The sequence below is a fragment of the Pinus tabuliformis genome, chromosome 5_1 (genome assembly GCF_031772625.1).
Source record: "Pinus tabuliformis cultivar Carrire ecotype Pingquan chromosome 5_1, CPIR1, whole genome shotgun sequence".
In the NCBI taxonomy this organism is placed as follows: Eukaryota; Viridiplantae; Streptophyta; class Pinopsida; order Pinales; family Pinaceae; genus Pinus; species Pinus tabuliformis.
In genome coordinates, this window is record NC_142305.1 from 159512720 (window position 1) to 159519383 (window position 6664).

A 6664-nucleotide genomic window follows, 5' to 3' on the forward strand; every position below is an offset into this window, starting at 1 on the left:
TTGATATCAGAGCTTTGGATTCTAGGGTTTCACTACTCCAAACAGGTCATCGTGGAATTTTCACTATAACTTTTTTTTTTTTGTGACATTTCAGAATAAAAAAAAAGACCCCTTTGAGATGAAATCAAGCTGAACCTTGGGTCCAAATTTCATATCTTGTCTCACTATATTCTCGAAGATATGATTGGAGGAAGTTAGGGTTTTTGCAAGCTCCAAAATTTCATCTAAAACAGGTCTTTGGGGAGTTTTCTCTATAAATATTTTGTTGCAACGTTTCAGAAGCTAAAACAAAAACCCATTTGGACTAAAATCTTTCTAAACATTGGGTCCAAATTTTAGAGCTTGCCTCACTATATTTGCAGAGATATTATATGAGGAAGTTGTAGTTTTTGCAGACTCCCGAATTACATTCCAAACAGGTTACTTGAGGAAAATTGTCATAACTTTCTGTTTGAGAATCAAATTGAAATTTCGTAAGAATTTATAGAAAGCGGATGGAATATAGTTGTTTGGATACCATTTTCAGAACCTAAGGGTGAAATAGTGACCCACGGCACGTCGTACAAGTTTGCTCTACTGAACAAGTCTATAATTAGGTCACCATGGGAGATTTGGTATAAATCTTCCTTGGAGAATCCAATATTGATCAGACTTACGGGGTTAGAAAGAGGACTTAGAGGGCTACTACAGACCAAAATTTCAAAACTCAAAGATTCGAAAGTACAGAGTTACATTCGCTTGAAGATTGAAATCCTAAAATAAAGAAAAAGCGAGATGAGGAAGTTTTATGGCCAGGATCCGGTAAATTGGATACTACAAATGGAGAAATATTTTGATCTACATGGTGTACCACTGTTACAAAAGGCATGTATTGCATCTTCATATTTAGAACTATATCAATTTTTATGGTATAAAGGAATTTATTCTCATAAACCACTTGTTACGTGGTCAATTTTCATGGAGGAAATGATAGCACATTATGAGGATACAAAGAGAAACACCTTATTTAGCCAATTGATAAATCTCAAACGAAAGGGTTCAATGGTTGAGCACATTGAGGACTTTCAAAAATTGAATATAAAGGTAAACGATATTTTAGAGAAGCAAATGATTGATGTCTTCATAGGTAGTTTAAAGGATAACATTCAACATGACGTTCGTCTTTGGGAACCTGATTCATTGGAGAAGGCATTCAAGTGGGCAAGAAAAATTGAAAGTGAAATTATGGAAACAATGAATCCCACCACTAACCACTATAATTATGGAAGTGTTTTTTCACATAGCCTTCCACAACCTACAAGGTTTACACCACAACAATTGGAAGAAAAAAGAGAAAAAGGGCTTTGTTACAATTGTGATAGGAAATGCACTAAAGGTCATAAGTGTGCTAAGAAGAAATTATTTTACATAGATTATGAAGAGGAGGAAGAAAATGATCATGAAACGTCAAAAGAAGAGGATATACACCAGGAATCAACCCAAAAGAAAGAAGAAATGAATCTGACCATATCTAGTAAAGCATTGGCAAGAATTACAACTCCTCAAACTCTCAAGATAGAAGGACACATCAAGAAGAAGAAGGTGCAAGAAGTGAAAGATCACATCGAGTAAGAAGAAAAGAATCCAAGCATATCTTGTAATGCATTGGCTAGAATTACCACTCCTCAAACTATCAAGATAGAAGGACATATCAAGAAGAAAAATGTTCAAGAAGAAAACGATCACATTGAGCATCAAGAAATGAATCCGACTGTATCTTGTAATGCATTGGAAGAAATTACCACTCCTCAAACTATCAAGATAGAAGGACATATCAAGAATAAAAATGTTGAAGAAGTGAAAGATCACATCGAGCATCAAGAAATGAATCCAACCATATCTTGTAATGAATTGGAAGAAATTACGACTCCTCAAACTCTCAAGATAGAAGGAAATATCAAGAAGAAAAAGATTCAAGCAGTGAAAGATCACATCGAGCATCAAAAACAAGTTCTCCAACTTTTAAAGGATAAGGCCACTTTGGTCAGAATCAAATGAAATAATAGGCAGAGCAACACCACAACGAAAGAAGTTTTTATGTAGGCAATTGGGTATTTTTATGGTTACATCCATACAAACAAATGTCCCTCAAGAAAGCTATTTATGAGAAGGAAATGTTGGAAATACTACATGCACTTAAGATATGGCGACCTTACCTAATGAGAAGAAAATTTAAGGTAAAAATGGATCATGATAGTCTTAAATACTTTTTAGAATAAAGATTACCTTTAGAAGAACAGAAAAAATGGATCACAAATATGTTAGGTTATGACTTTGAAATCATCTACAAAAATGGGAAGAAAAATGTTGTTGCAGATGCACTCTTAAGAAAGGATGATGATGTGGAAGCATTGTTTTGTGCTATTTCTATTATCCAACCAGATTGGATAAACAAAGAAATGATGAATGGAAGAAGGATGAAGAAGTGTGACCACTCTTCAAAAGTTGTAGAAGATCACAATTCAAACAATATTGCCAGAACTTGACGAGGAAGGAAAAATCATATTGGAACGTGGAGCAGTGACATAAAAAAGAACCTAGCAGCTACGAAATCGATCAATTTTAGAGTATCTCAACAAGTGGAAGAACTTACTCGCTAAAAATTCCACACGGGAGGACAAGAATTTTATACAGAAGCATCAAGAACTACTCAAGCGTTGAGGACAACACTTTTTGAAGGAGAGGGGAATGTTAGGTCCCTATATTGCTAGTGTAACCCCTTATTGTTATTAGTACAACGCCCTTATTATATTTTTTTGCCCATGTAGTCCCCATATTGTTATTATTGTGCCCCATAGAAGCCTACTATTGTTATTATTGTGCCCTTACATTATTATTGTTAGGTCGGCTCTGATTATATTATGACCCCTTAGACTCCTATATATAGAAAGGAGGTCTTGTCATTTGTATCATCCAAGAATTGTTCATTTGTGTAATGTAAAGGAGGTTGCACCCTCAAAGAGGCTTATTTCTAATGCGTTGATCTATCTTTTCTATGTTTTTGTGATCTAGTTTCATAACATAGAAATACAAGGAGAAATAACCTTTCATTAATGATGCAGAATCCAAACCTAGGATGGGACTTTCACGTTCCACCCGACCATAGAATGGCTGAGCCAAATCTCTCTTCATCCATTCACCCCCGTGCCATATTCCAAGCATGAATGTGGGATCTCATAGAACACATCAATAAAAAAACATCCAAGGCTTCTAGAGGCCATCCACCTCAACCCATCAAATAGTGATTTCACCTCACAACGAGACATCACAAAACCATGATCAAATCAGTCTCTATCCCAGCCATCAAGGGAACTAGAGCATTTGTCCAACCAAGGCTATAGGACTAATAACTCAACCCAAGTTGTTACAAGGCTCCCCAGTGTTTGTCCAACCAAGGATCCAGGAACTTGTAACTCAACCCAAGCTAAGGAAACATGAGAACCAATCAAAAACAAAAAATGAATGTAAACCCACAATCACCATGGCTATTCAAGAAATGGCAAGGTTAGGCAATCCACTGTCAATCACAACTATCCTCCATGCCAATGTCAGGTCACAGCAAAAAATCCACATGCATATGCCATGTATGCCAAAAATAGTGAAGAAATCATACATGAAACTCATTATCTACAAGAAAATATGATGTAGCTGTTGATCCCAATTCCCTCCTATGTTTTCCCACTCTTCCTTTGCCTTCATGCTCCAAGAGTCCAGGTATACCACACCCACCAAGAGTGATCCAGGAAAACTTTAAATTCTCCAAGAGTATGGGAGAGAGAATAATGAGAGAGAGAGATCAACACTGAATTGACAAAAGTTTACCAACTAATCCTCATAAGCCTTTTTATGGATGAGGCCTCTATTTTTTTCATTTTCCATTATTTTCCTTCATTTTCCTCCTAACATGAAACCTGTGACATTTCACGTCCTTTTTCTCCTAATTTCCATTATTTTCATAAATAAATGTGCCAAAAATATAGTTTTACCTTTTCATAATGTTAGGCATTTCCTTTTCCAATTTCCTTAGTCATAAACAATCACAAGTGATCACCACACCAGGATTTTTCCCAATATTCATCTTGGAATAAGTGTTCCATCATCCATGGTTATTATTTTTCCTTTACTTACTTTTATTACATGGAATTTTCACCAGGACTATTACAACCACCATGACCAATAAAGAGGAGATGAAATTTTTTTTTGAATGTATTACTGCATTGGCCAAGCATACATGATCTAGGTTGTATAAGGAATACAATGAAATGCATAAAAATAAATGGAACACAAATAGTTAAATGTAGTAGATATTACAATAATATGGTGAAAACCCAGTTTCTATTAATAAATCAAATAACTAAATATCGTAGAACACAGACTATCTAAAATAGTGTTAGCTATCTTTGAACAGAGATAGATGGTATCTATCCACATTCGCAAATGCTATTACACTAAGTTGAAAGAATGGCATATTAATATAAAGAAAGAATGATAGAGGCATGAAATCCTATCCATACATGATGAATCACCAAAAGGGTTATCGACCCTGGGTGTTTAGTTGCTACATCAATTTCTCAAGGGTGTAACATTTGGATGCAATATCCATTTGTGGTGCATTATAGCTCATTTGAAATAACTATCGAAGGAGAAAAAATTTCTATTAGGGCCCCCAAATTTTCCAGAAAGCGTTGTTTAGGGCATCAAAAGGTGTTGGAAATAACACTGAGAAGGGGGGTGAATCAGTATTTACAATTCAATAATTTATAATTTCCCAATTAGATTTATATATGCTACTTCAGTGAAGTGAACTTGCATGTGCATGCAACTATGATTAAAGAAACCAATGTATACCCATAGAACTTATGATAAGTTAATTCATCATGTTTTTATCTTTAATCTGTGCTTCAGTACTTTATTATATAGTAACTATGTGCAGTAATAACATAATAAACCATCACACATAAGAAACACACATGAACACCAAGATTTAATGTGGAAACCCAATGCAGGAAAAAATCCACCTGCTACTATCGTCTCTATCTTCTTTTCAATATAAAGAAAATATGTTTACAACATTGTACTAGTGCAGACTCATACCAGTATGCAGGAACCCACCTGCAGAAGGCTACAAACTTCTCTCATTCTCCCACTTCTACTAGAAGGGAGCTACAACCCCCTAGCTCTTGTACTAGCCGATATGTTTACTAGTACGTAGACACTGACCTTTAGAAGGCTACAACCTTCTCTCTTCCTCCAGGGACCACATTTCATAAATTTTCAAACTAGATGCTCCTGGTACACAAAAACACAATATGAAGGCCTCATTTCATCAAATTTTCACATTGGACCCATCAGAAACTTTGAAACTCAAACTCTATAATAATAATTGCATCAACTAGCAATCGGTCAATATGAACAATTAGATCACTGTCACTAGAACCCTCTGCTGAACCCAGAAACCTACGTTGTCATTCAAGACTAGCTGCTACCTCAAGAATCATACCTTAGAATGCATAGGCTACTTTAATGAACCCAACATGCATGTATACGCTACTTCCTTTAATCAAACCTGTGTAAACCTCCAAACCTACTGAAACATAAATCTTCTGAATCAAATATGTACCAACTAGTAATATTCTGAACATCTACTGTCAAATTACAAAGATCTAGATAGTCAACAACAAAGATCACCCTTCTCAATTAATGACTCAATCAATCAGACTCAATATCCTTATGCCTTCAGTTCTACTATCATATCTACGAAGACATCATTGATTCACAATAGTAAACTAGTAGCACTGATAAAACATATTAGTCATTTTTGAATAACAAGCTTTTCTTTTGTATACGCTACTTGAAAGCTTCGAACCAGCATGTATACACACCTTCAGCAAACCGAACCAATGTATATATTTGCAAAGACTAACTTACAACTTCACTGCTATTCTAGATTTCAGACATACTCAGATCATGAAATTTAAATAATAAAACATGTGTCAGCAATCAGTTCTAGCCCAACCAATATCATATCATTCAATGATAAGTCATTTCAGGTCTCATGATCCTGATCCAACATTGAATTCAAGGTGCACACAATATATCACAATCATAGCCCCTGCAACATAGAATGTACTTCAGGTAGAAGTATTCCTGAGAAGCCTTTTCTCTTGCACACCTTAGCCCTTTGATCTTCTCCTCCTTATATAGTTTTTTTTGCCTTTCTCAATACCTTAGACCAAAACAACATGTAGAAAATGTGGTATTCTTGGACGAGATCAAATAATCGTTACTCCGCTCAATATTGTGGGCTAATACCATGGTATTGACCCTTGGTATTCTTTAATCTTGAATTTCCTTGATTTCCCAACCCATACGCACTTTTCCTCTTGTGAAAGTGCGTGCATACGTATACTTTATTTTTGTTCTGTGAAACTACATTTATACGCTTCTTTGACAAGGTTAACATGCATATACAACTTAAACTATCTTAAAACACCCTTTTCCTTCAACTTCTTGATTCTGATCAGTAGACCTTTGCTCCAACTTCCTGTTCTTCTGTACCAATGCCCCGTTACCTCTGAATTGACCTATTAGAATGTGAGTTTCCTTTTATCAAATCTGAACTAAC